Raw genomic sequence first — 12,576 nt, 5'->3', positions numbered from 1 at the left:
TATGTTTTCCTGGATTTGAGAGAGCTAAGAGAGGTCCAGTGCTTGCAGTGTTCTCCCAAATTTTCCCCAAATTTGCACTACGCATGCAAGTGTGTAATGTATTAGCAATGTCACTTCAGCATACGTGGAACTCCGTAAAGTGAAAAATATAGTGCTGGGGGCACTGAACAACAGTGACCTGTCTTCTGGGAACATTGGGATGTATCAGCTAGGGTCATGTATTTTTTAAATAAAAGGGAAAAATGAGTCAAGTGGTTGGGCCAATGTGTCTCGAAGGAGGGGAGCAGGAAAGAACGTGAGAACTGCATGGTGTCACATTGGTTTATTACGTTCTGGGTGACCTACCTCCTAGCAAGTGAGGTCACAACAAAAATGTGTTTATATTTGGGATGTTATTTAACAACTTAATTCTTATTTGGCCTTTTAATATGTCCATGAAAGAAATCAATGGATTATGTACTGTTCTGTGTACTGTATCAGTTTTGTAGACTGTTCTTGATTTATGTCTTGAGAAACCATTATGTGTGAAAATTTCAATATCATGAAGGGACTTTATACCTTATAGAAACTGTTTTATATTTTCTTCTGGTAAGGATAAGCACCTAATGATACTGAATTTCGCTCCTAATTATTATTTGTGCCATTAAAAATGGTGTACTCTTAGAAGAAGGTCAAAATGGCAAAGTCCTATCTGATAAGGAAAAACAAGTACGAGGAAATCTCTGTCTTTTAGACTTGTTTTGAGGAATTTTGAGGAATAATGCTTCCAAATCTGTATCTTGTTTGATTAAAGTAGAATTTCATTGAACAATTGTATGTCCTTCTCAAACCTGTGGTAGTCAAAGCTTGTTTGAAGGGGAACCTTCTCTACAAAATTGAACTGCAGAAAGACTCCTGTGCACTTCACTGCAAAACAGCTAATTCCTGAGAGCCTTTCTTCTGTGTGCTGTAGAAGTTAGATGATTCGGCTTTGATCCTTGCATATTATGCATTGAGTATATTCCAGCTTTTCTTTAGCTCTTAGCAGTAACGAATCTTAAACAAAACAAAACAAAAATTTAAAAAAATTATATATATAATATAATATATATAGATAATATAATATATATATTTTAATATAAGTATTAAAAAGATTATATTTCCCTCTGTTCCCCTGGGATGTTCTTTCTTTCCATATTTGTTTAAGGAAACTTACTTAGTATCAGCAACTAACAATGATACCAGACAGATGGATTGATGGGTATAAGAGAAATGAAGTTCAGTTTTTCAGCTAAATAACTGTTTCTCCATTAGAAAACCACGTTCTCTCTTGTCTTAAAACTGGAAAACACATGTTCTGAGCTTCACTTGGCTTACAGAAGGAATAATTTTTCATTTGTTTTTCTTTATCAAACATGAAAAAACAGTCAGTGTAACATTTTAGCCGATTTTGTTGTTTGTTTGTGTGTTTTAAGTGGTTTTGTTGTTTAAATTGGTTCTTTTCTTGTAATAGTTTCCCTATATAGGTTCAGTCGCTTCTCTGCCAGCTACTTGAAACTGTAGAGCCAGCACTGAAATACGCAAGTGACTTTGCTAAAAAGCTGGCTGGTGTGCTTCTGAAATTGCTAATACTAGAGAAGGCAGGATTATCACACTTAGTAATAGAGGATGATTTATATTTTTGGAGTAATAGAAAATGATTTAAGTTTAATTAAAAAAAAATAAATTGCAAATGCACATACTTGAGCACTGACGAGAACTCCTGGCATAACTGAACTGGTAATCAGAGGTAGAATGTTGTTGTATGACCCAGATCCTGATCTGTTTCCTTCTCAGATGACGTGGCTTTGTGAGAGTAACATGATTCTAAGACACACCAGCTGGTTTCTAGCTTTTAAAAAAGATCGTTAGGACCAGCCAATAAAGCATTGGTTGATTTGCATTTAGGATGGTATATAGCTCTGATCACAGTCACACTCAGAAAAGATCGAGTCATTTGGAAAAGAAAGAACTGTTAGTGTGATTATGCTGAAGTTGAACTTGCCTTCTTACAGGAGAATGAAAGAATTTGGCAACTAAAGCCTAGGAAGAAATGAGAATAGTCTTTATTGGGTGTGAGGGCGTATACAGGGGAGAAACAACTGAAAATAAATACATCTGAGGGATAAACTTAATAAATCTCATTTGAAAATCAGAGAGTGAGGTCTAGTCTTACAAAATCAGTAATGGGGAGAAAGAAACTCAGTGGTTCAAGATGATGTTTTATACATTTATGTAAAAAGACTGTGTAAGATGATAAGGTTGATCCTGGAGTCAGAAATTAAAAATGAGCATATGAGATTTCTTGTACTGGAATAACAGAAATCGCTGAGAAAGAAGATAAAGCAGCCAAGAAAATATTTGATTGTTATTTGTCATAAAGTTCCCAATTTTACAAATTGCGTTCTTCAGGGCTACCACTGGTGTCCTGTAAAGATCAGAAGGGAATATTTATTTTTTTATTTTTCTGTTCTTGGTGCATAATTTGTCATCTGAAGCAGAGGCAGTTTGCCATTGACTAAAGGTGGGATTTTGAGTGAGGTGTCTGATTCTTCCTGTGGTATTGGGAAAGTAGTCCTGGCCTGGCATATGGGTCTAGTGTCTGTGTTCAAAGTTAAATCAGTTTGCCCCAGTCAAATGGGGAAGGGAGGGGGGAAGTGTTTCCTTTTTTCTTCCCCATGCCTCACCCCTCTGTATTCCTGAGGTGATGTAGGTGTTTCCATCTAACACTTCTGTAGTTGCAGGTGCTTACAGTGTGGCTGGCATCCTTGAATTCTATTCTCTTGCTGTTGTGCATTCATGTTTTGTGTCTTTTTAGAATTCAACTTAAATTACATGAAAAGGGTTGATGAAATGTTTTGGACTTTGTTTTGAATGGGTTCTTGTAATGCAGGAGACTGGATTAAACACTCCAGGTGGTATTGAACCCTTTATAAGGATATATTTTTTTATAAATAGATTAATTTCTCTAAAAATAAAAGGTAGTGACTAGTCCACGTTCACCCAACAATTCAAAGTCAGACTCAGGCATATAACTAAAATTTCCTGTCTGCGAGGTCACTTCATGACCTTTATCTCCAAAAAGATCTCTGCAAGAGGGGCAGGCTTATCTGGAAGTCACCACTGTCTAATTAATCTAGTGATATTTGTAAATACTGTTGAGGTGATTGAACAACAAATGCCAAGATTTTTTTAAATAGTTGTAGTTTTTACATTATAAATAGAATTCCATTTTCAAGGATATATTAACAATATTAGGCTGGAAAATTGTAGGCTGTTTGGTAGTTTTAAAGTTTTGAATGACTCAGAGTATGTTGACTATTTTTTTCCACAGTTCCATAAAAAGATGCTGGAATAGACAGTCACTTTACAGTAATTGTGATGATCTTAAAACAAAGGGCTTTATTTCTTTCCTCTTAATAATAGATTTATGGAAGGGACAAAAAAAATAATTGCTGGTCTCCTGCATCTTGATTTCAGTACAGCATTTGTTACTTCTTTGTGAGTTACTCTGAGCAGACTATGGGCTACAAGAAAATATTCTAAAACCAGTGCATAGTTGGTTGCAAAACAATACTTGGAACTCAGATTAAAATTTCATTGTCATACAGGTAGAATCTGTTAAGTGGAGCTACAAATGACTGGACCAGGCTAGGCTGGACTGTTTTATGTTAAACCAACTCAACATATTTCACTGTTTTGTAATACTTTTTTTTTTTTTTTTTTTAAGTTATTCATGTTGTGGACAAATTTTCCTGGAGGAGAGGTATAAACTACATTGGAACTTTGGTTTTTTCCCTACTACTTTGTCAACAACTGTTAAGTAGCTACTTCACTCCGATGGTATGTTAGTGTGGAAAAAAAGACCCAAATATTCATGCTTTCTTTTTATTGTTCTGTATGTTTTAATATATTTTAGGATACTACAGTTTAAAATTTTGGGGAGCTTTTTGTAGGGCATAGTGAATTGCCCAGCCTGATAGGACTCTGGCCTTTTGGTACTGCCTGTAATTCTGTTGCTTACAGATAAATCAACTTGTAAATTCAGTAATAGTTCTTTTCATTACATGAAATATAAACATTTCCACTTCATGTTTACTATGAGCCAATCTATCTATATCTGTTTTTCCATACATATGGCTCACATAATATGCTACCTTCTAGCTGTTATTGGGGTTGCAAACATGGACTTGTAAGAAGACACAGCATAATGCTTCATATAAAATTAAAAGTAACCTTCATTCTAGACTGTGCTCTAATGGGTTCGCTGTAGGGCTAGCTCTTGGAACAGGGGGGTTCCATATTCAGTTTTGCTTCGCTTCCTGACTCACCTTCAACTGATGGTTTCACCTGTCCATTTTTGTGAAACAGGTAGTGTAACTGATTTGGTTAGAGGTACAATAAAAGAACTAGTTTAGGTTTTCTGGAAGACTAAAACCCTGATGTTACTTTTCATACATGGGGTGACAGTGTTGTATTTTTTTGTTTGGATTTCTGAGATCCTTTATCACAGGAAAAGCTATATCCTTTTTATTGAGTGCTGCCTTAGCTGAAGTAAACCCAAACCATCAATCTCAAATGGAAATGAAAATAGGCTATCTCACTCTTTCCCCCAGGCATTCCATTTTTGGAAGTTCATGGACTCTGACCTTGTAGGTGCTGATTATTTTAAAGCATTTATTACACGAAAAAGAAAATACAGAATTCAGCCTTTTTTTTATTTTTATCACTGTTGCTGCTTTTGAGATTTTTAGAGTTGCCAGTTCACCTTGTTCATTTAACAGTACAGCTGCTGAAGCTTCTCTTCGAAATATAAAATCACTTGATTTCCATTCAAAAATAAGACTAATTTGGCAGAATTCTCATTGCAGTAAAAGACAATTACCTGAAGCATTTATCATTTTCTCTTCACCCCTATTCCTGGTATTATTGTTGCTTTAATTGGTTTCCTATTTATTTTTCTTCCCCAGTTTTATCCCTTTCCTTGAAGTCAGGTTCATAAATTAGCTTTTTCAGCATCCAATTTATTGCTGTTTCAGAGTCTGATATGTGCAGCTTTTGATTGCTTTTCTATGAAATGGCCAAGAATCAACACTTAGTTCAGTAGCATACAGCCATTCTGAATTAGTGAGACCACTGTTATAAAATGATGTAGTAACTCCATGCCTTGATGACCCAAAAGTAAGATTTTGTTTAAAACAATCTACTATGTTATATATGCTCTACTGTGTATGTTATTTTATGTACAAACATAAATAAACAAGTGGAACAAACCAACTTAATTTGCTTACATCTGTTTTAAAGGTAGAGCCTATTCTTTTCCATGTTGCAATTATTTCAGTTTGAGGAGTTTACTGTTTTAATTTTTGGCACCTGATTTTTACGATCTTGATCCTATAATTTTTCTCAGTGTTTTTTTTCCTGGCTCTATATATCTCAAGAATGAACCCACTGCTTTTTTTTCCCCTTGCTTTCTTAATTTGTTTTCACAGATGCCTTGAGGGTTTATACTTAGCCTTTGTTGTTTTTTTTGGCGATGAAGCAGACAGTTTCTATTTTTTTGGACTTCAGTATAAATAGAGATTGTTCATATGTATAAATTTCTGTTTTCATAAGAGTTTTGCTACAAGTCATCTAATCACAAATCATATAAAATTCTGAGCAATATTTTTAATGAGGGTTTGCATGCATCTCTTGAATGCTGCATTTAATAGTCAAAGGATGAAAACATGGATAAAGATAAAAAAATATAAAAACTAATGATGATCTTTTCTACTTTCAGAGAATTACCTAGGCTTCAAAATGAAAGTGAGGAAGGAGGGTCCCCAAAAGTATTAACTTGCACAATAACTATTGCTGGTAAGTAAGTACTTCTGTTCCTCTGTGATGTTGCCTCCACTGGGACAAAAACTAGATGTAAAGAAACTAGATGAAGACCTGTGCTACTTAAACAGCAACTGAAAACTGCCCTTCTGTTGATAAATACTTGTCAGCTGGAAAAAGCAAACTTTGCAAAAGAGAGGTCAGGTCCTTTGCTTTTATGTCAGATCACTGACAAAATTGGGTCAATCAGACACCCGTTTCACCTTTCTTTTCTCCTTACACCCGTTTCTCTCACTTCTCCTCTTTGCCTGTTACCTCTAAAAAGAGAAATTCTGTGATAGATTTATTATGTGTCCTCTATCTTATGTACAAAGCCCTTATTCTTTGGCAGTATTTTTGGGCCTTTTCATCTGTATTGCAGATACTACATGTATTCCTCAGAGTTAAGCAGTACTTCTGTAGAAGGTGGGCATAGGCCTTATTCCATGAAGTTTCTCTGAGAGTTATAAGTAACTAAGCTGTTGTGGCTGGCAACTGTTGTGTGCTCTGGGATATCCTAGATCCAGTGCTAGATTTTCTCAAATGGTGAGTAGTATTAAAAAGTTAACACTACAGATTCTTGTGTTTTTGAAGGTCTGTGCAAGTACCATAATACTCATTTAAATAAATAAATGTATCATAAAAGATAAATCTTAGAAGAATAGCAACTCTCTTCTTTTTGAGAAGTTGATTAAAGAATGAAGTGAACTCCACTGAAACTTGAATTCAGGTGTGAACTTGGAAACCAAGGATGTTACGACGTTATTCTTTTTTGATGCAACTGTAGAAAAAACTGTTATGATCGGTATTGTTAATTATGGTAAGGATAAGAAGGTTGTGAAAGTTTCTTGAACTTTCACAATTGAACAGATTAGACTAACAACTCAAGCACATTTTGTTGCAGATGAGATGCTTTTACTGTTCACCCAACTTCAGTAATGGCTGTCAAGCTGAAGACATCTAAAGTACTCTCAATTATTATAATTTATTTATACAGTTATAACTCTTGAAGTACTTTGTTAGCTTAAGAATTCAATGAGTGGTTTAAAAAAAAAGAAAAGTGGGATTTAAAATGATGTTCTGAGGACCTCATGGCCAGGACAGAACAAAGAATATGGTGGTAGCTTTCCAAGCATCCAGTTAGGTTTCTTGAAACTGGGTTAGCTGTTGTAGCTGCTTACTGTTGCTGAAAGGCGTTGTTTCCATTTCCTGAACCTTGCTCTCCTCCATATCTGACTGCTGCTGAAACTGGTTAACTGATTTGTCTTGCAAACCCGGCAAAAAGGTGGCTAGTTTTGTGTCTTGGTTTGTGGGTTGGATCAGCTCAGCGTTCAGAAAGTGTTAAAGTGGTGCAAAGGAAGACATGAGACTCTACAGGCAGGAGCAAAGAGTGTGGGAGCATCACCTGTCCCTTTAGGCAGCAGCCAGTCAGTAGGTCTGTCCAGCAGTTTGTGGTAATGCTGTGTTAAAGTTGCTAGACTGGAAATAGATGGTTTGACTTTGGAGAAGAACAGATGTGGCTTCTGTGAGAGGTTTAGACTAGAACTGGCTAATCTCGCCAGATCCCTCCCAGCCCTTGCTGTTAGTAGGAGTGACCTGTTGATACCGAATAGCAACAATGATTCAGAGGGAAAAAATCTTAGCAGATAACTAGAAAATCTGTAATAGTCTTCCCCCCTGCCCCCCGCCCCCCGCCCCAGCCCCCTGTGGAATATCTGTGTGCTCTAGGCCCTGGAAATGAATGAAAAGTACATATGAAGAACTTGCATGACTTGTCCAAACCTCACTTCTTATCAGAATTGGCTGGTCCGTTGTACATGATGTTACATAATACAGCAATTTGTCTGTATCTTAGTTTACAGTTTTGTAAACTAAAATTTTTTTTTGGTTTAAGTGTGAGCCTGAATGCGTGCATATATGGTTGCTTATACTTAGTTTTTATACTTCATTTTGTACTGTGTTCACATACCTTATTTGCCTGTAAACTGTGGTGATGGTTGCATCTTTTGTAGAGATGCAGTCCTTCCTTTAGCAAGGACAAAGCACAGTGGTTGAGAACTGCATGAAACCTCTTTTTGCCTTTTCTGTTCAATTTGTGCAGGAGGATAATTAAGAGGATTTGTGCAGGTCTATAAACTGTAGTGTCTGGAGCACTGGTTAAGCCAGTGGTTTTGTATGTGTTGCTCAACTACTAAGGGGGACTGAGCAGTGGAGGAAAGCTGATTTGAGCTTAAGATCTAGGTAAGAGCTAGGTAGTGCTGGTAGGTTGAGGCAAGTAGCTAAGTAAAAGAGCAAAGGCGATACCTTTCCCGTATTACTTGATTATGCAATCTATGGATTGTGTTGGATTCCTGCTTCCTGTCAGATTGCATAGCAAGCTGCATTCAGAACTATATTCTGCTATCAGAGTCTGGCTGGGAAAAACTGTATTTAATCCATCTGCCTATTTAATATTTTTTCTTTTTGCTGCTCACATGTAAAAACATTCCGATGGTAGTCTTTCCCTTTTTTGTTCACATCATATTTCACACTTGGTCTAATCCATTCCATCTATGAACTGCAGTTTTGTAGTTTATTAAAAAAGAAAGGTCAGCTGGGCATTTTTTATTACATTCTGAAACACTTTCTTATCCTTTCTTGGACATACTGTAAGTTAGATTTATCTGTGATAGGCTTTTGAAGATAAACTAATCTCTGCAAAAGGCCTTTATTTTGAGTTTTAAGTTTTATTGTAGGGGCACCTGAAATCTTGGATAGATATTCTTTATTTCTACATATCTAAATAGATCAACATATGATTCCTGATGGAAAAGGAAAATATCTTTTCAGAAGGGTATGTTGCTGATCTAGCCCTGCCCTTTTTATCAGGATCAAAGCTGGACCATCCCTCTGTGTTTCTGAAGTGTCTACTATCTTTCTTGCTTACTACTTTCCCCCTCATCTGAGGATCATCAAACAGGATCACCCTGTTTCTTGTTCTAACATTCGGCTTCAGTTCACTGTTTTATTAAATATAAATTTATTTATTTATTATGTAGTCATTTAGCTTGGATTTTTGTCTGAAAGATGGCTTATTGCTTGGCTGGCTCTCTGAAATATATTCTTTGTTAAAAGTGCGTTCTATGTAAGTCAGTTCTGATGCAGCAGCACAAACAACAGTCTTTCCTGTCTTTTTCCTTCTCAAGAGAAGAGGTTACTAATGTATCCATTGACTTGCATGTTTACTGCAGTGAAAGATGAAACCGGGCTGAGAGACTGCAGAGAAGTTGGAAGACTGGATTAGAATTTAACATGAACCAAAAAATTAGAATGATCTGGGAAAAATGGGATACAAGCCATTAAGGGCAAGCTTAAAATACTGTTTTTAAATTAAAGAAAAATAAAATAGGCAAATACAGAATAAGGAGTGGCTGAGAGTTCTGAAGAAAAAGATTGAGGGTTAAGAGCTGACCTTAAGTCAACAGTATCATGCACAAAAAGAAGTTCTGAAAATGTAATGTCATACCAGGGTAAACAAATGGAAGCACTGTCATAAAACATGGTGGACATTCCTCTACTCAGCTTAGGGTAGAAATGGAGTCAACCAGCTCATTGTGTCCAGTTTTGAGCCATGCACTTAATACAGGCAAACAAATCAAAATTACCTTGCCAAATTGGAGAGTCCAGAAGACAAAGAGTACTGATGATCAGAACACTGGATTGAAGACCTATGAGAAGAGGTTGAAAAAAATCGAGACTGATTTAATACAGAGAGTAAGTGCTGCTGTTCTAGGTCTTTTGGAACACCACAAAACCTAATAAGCTTACGTTTTTACCAGTGGAGATTAATGCAGTGTGGCTTGTGAAGCACTGCAATAGACTGGGAAGAGCATATGTCTGTCTTTGGAAGTTCATAAAAAATGGTAAGATGAGCATGTGTGATCTCATCTTAGAGGAGAGAGGTGGTCTAATAACCTTCTGATAACCTTATTACAATTTATGATTTAGTCTCTAGTTTCTAGCTGGTTTTTTTTTTTTTTTTTCCTTAATCGGCTATCTCTTTTGTGAGTGGAGCATGGGGAGAACAGCTTTTTGAAAAAGATGCACAGAAGCAGCATAGAATCTCTATCTGCATGTTACAGTAAGTTTTTAAATTTTTTTAGCTTAAATATTTCCTTCCAATAGACCAAGTAACTTTTGATCTTGAATGCATCTAATTTTATACTTAAATAGTCCAAATCTAAAACATTGAATGTAAATTTGGCAGAATTAGAGATGGTAACCTGGTAGATATTATTTGGCTATAAATTAGTAATATTTTTATAGTGCCTGAAAAATCAAATTTCAAATATCATTGATAATCTATATCTTTTTCAATGTCTGAGATTAGACTGTTACACTAAACTAAAACTAAGTGTTGACAAATTGTTTAAGGAGACAAGATCAGTGGAAATAGCCAGACAAGAAGTCTGTTTTGTCTGGAATATGTTTCCTGCTTCACAAGTTCCTGCAGTTAAATAGGTGAGGAACTATGTCATGGGTTTTTTTTGTTTTTTAATATGAAATACAGGGATGGTATAGCCAATTCTGATGAAAGTATCTGTGAGTTAAGAATTTTTATCTAGTATTATCATTTTGCATAAAATTGTAGACTGAGGGTGTTGTCTTGCCCACTTTTTGTTGTTTATTAGAAGAAATTGTAGTTGTCATGGAGAGAAGAACAGGATGTGGATAAATGCCAAGGCTACATCTACAATATAGAAATATTCTGCAGTTGTTTTGGCTTTGGGTTTGGTTTTTTTTTTTTTTTTTTAATGTAATACTACACTGATAATTCAGTACTTCTTTATTGTGTCTATGTTTGGATTATGTTAAATGGTGGCTAATAAACACTTCAGAAATTGGCAGAACCTGTTAGCATAGGAAAATCTTCATTGAATTGTTTTTGCACTTCAGTCTTGGGGTTTTTTTTGGGTGACCTTTTGTTTTTAAACAAATGTTGAAATAACCCAAGTCTAAAGGGAATGAGAAAAATCAGGTGCCTTGCCAGTATGTAGAAAAAACCCGATCAGGACACAGGTTAATTATGGGGTGATTCACTTGTAATTGATCCTAATGATGCTGTCCTTTAATCAGATTGATTTTTTCCTAAAGATATTTGTTGTAACTCATGTTAACTGTATTAAAATTGGTTAGTGAATCCAAAAAACTGTCAGTAAACAGGGAACTTTCAAACCCTGAGGAAGGTTCCCTTAAGGCTGCATGGCAGGGTGTTCTTGGTCGTTGTCTTTGCTGGCTCTTGGACGGGAATATATTGCTCCTAATAAGTCTCTAAAAGTTGTAATTTTAAAGATATAGTAATTTTAATGATAGAAAGAGATCACTAAGTGTTAAATTGTTAAGTTGAACTTACTTGAAGAACTTGTATTTGGATCCCAGGTCTAGAGACTAATATTGTAGATTGCACTTACAGGTTAGAGACTGTATTTTTGAATGAAACAACCAGTAGGAGGGATGTAGAGGAGGTGATACTACTGCTGTATACAATATTAATGGACTACGGTGGGTATATTATGGCTAGGTTGGAGGTCTAGTGTTCAGAAATAATGTTAGGAAGTAGGAAGGGGTTTAGAAAAAAGCCGTAAGAATTATTCAGATTCTGGGAAAGTGTATCTCATTTTAGAGATTTAAGAAGCCTGTTCTATTGAGGTGTTACTTGAGAAGTTTTGAAGATTTGTACTTTAATCCTATATGAAAGGGCATTGGTAAGAGCTGAAAACAGACATATTTGGTAACTAACTAGTTGAGCAATTTATCTGGGAATCATTCATTCTCTCTCATTTAATATGTTTGAATCACATGGATGGCTTTAGTAAAAGTTATGCATTATTGTCCTGGTTTTGGCTAGGATAGAGTTAATTTTCTTCTTAGTAGCTGCTATAGTGCTGTGTTTTGGATTTAGTGTGAGAATAATGTTGATAACATGCTGATGTTGTAGTTGTTGCTAAGTAGCGCTTATCTTAAGCCAAGGACTTTTCAGTTTCCCATGCTCTGCCAGCAAGCAGGTGTGCAAGAAGCTGGGAGGGAGCAGAGCTGGGGCAGCTGACCTGAACAAGCCAAAGGGGTATTCCATACCATGGAACGTCATGCCCAGTATATAAACATGGGGGAGCTGGCCAGGAGGTGCGGATTGCTGCTCAGGCATCAGTCAGCGGGTGGTGAGCAATTGCATTGTGCATCAATTGTCTTTTCTTGGGTGTTATTTCTTTTTTTTTTTTTTTGTTATATTCCTCTTCATTACAATTATTATATTATTATTCTTATTCTTAGTTAGTAGTATATTTTATTTTACTTTAGTTATTAAACTGTTCTTATCTCAACCCACGAGTTTTACTTTTTTTTCCTCCTCCCCACCCCACTGGGAGCGGGGAGGGGGAAGTGGCTGTGTGGTGCTTAGTTGCTGGTCGGGGTTAAACCACGACAATTACCTTGGACAAAATGTGTGGTTCTGAGGCAAAAAATAGGAAAAAGTTTTGATGGTTATTGGATTTCAGTGATCAATTTGTGGGAAGTCAGATTATGTTGGAGACAGTATTAATACAGTCTGCATAAACAAATTCCCCCCCCTCCCCCCGAAGGCTTTTTAAATGAACCCTATCAATACTTAGTTCAACAAAAATTTAAAAGCGTTGTGACTACTGCAATTAGCCTTCATTC

At 36.0% G+C, this 12,576-nt stretch overlaps 1 protein-coding gene across 1 annotated transcript in view; it reads left to right on the top strand.

Annotated features, from left to right (window-relative positions):
• Positions 1 to 12,576, top strand: part of FUT8 (fucosyltransferase 8) — a 141,204-nt gene that overhangs the window by 20,967 nt on the left and 107,661 nt on the right. Inside the window, exon 2 of the mRNA XM_050898162.1 lies at positions 5,801 to 5,877. The gene's annotated coding sequence lies outside the window, so the exon portion shown is untranslated. The remainder of the gene's footprint in view (positions 1 to 5,800; positions 5,878 to 12,576) is intronic.

Source organism: Gymnogyps californianus, chromosome 5 (genome assembly GCF_018139145.2).
Source record: "Gymnogyps californianus isolate 813 chromosome 5, ASM1813914v2, whole genome shotgun sequence".
NCBI classification, from domain to species: Eukaryota; Metazoa; Chordata; class Aves; order Accipitriformes; family Cathartidae; genus Gymnogyps; species Gymnogyps californianus.
The sequence above is the reverse complement of the archived record's forward strand: the minus strand, read 5'-3'. Positions and strand labels throughout refer to the sequence as shown.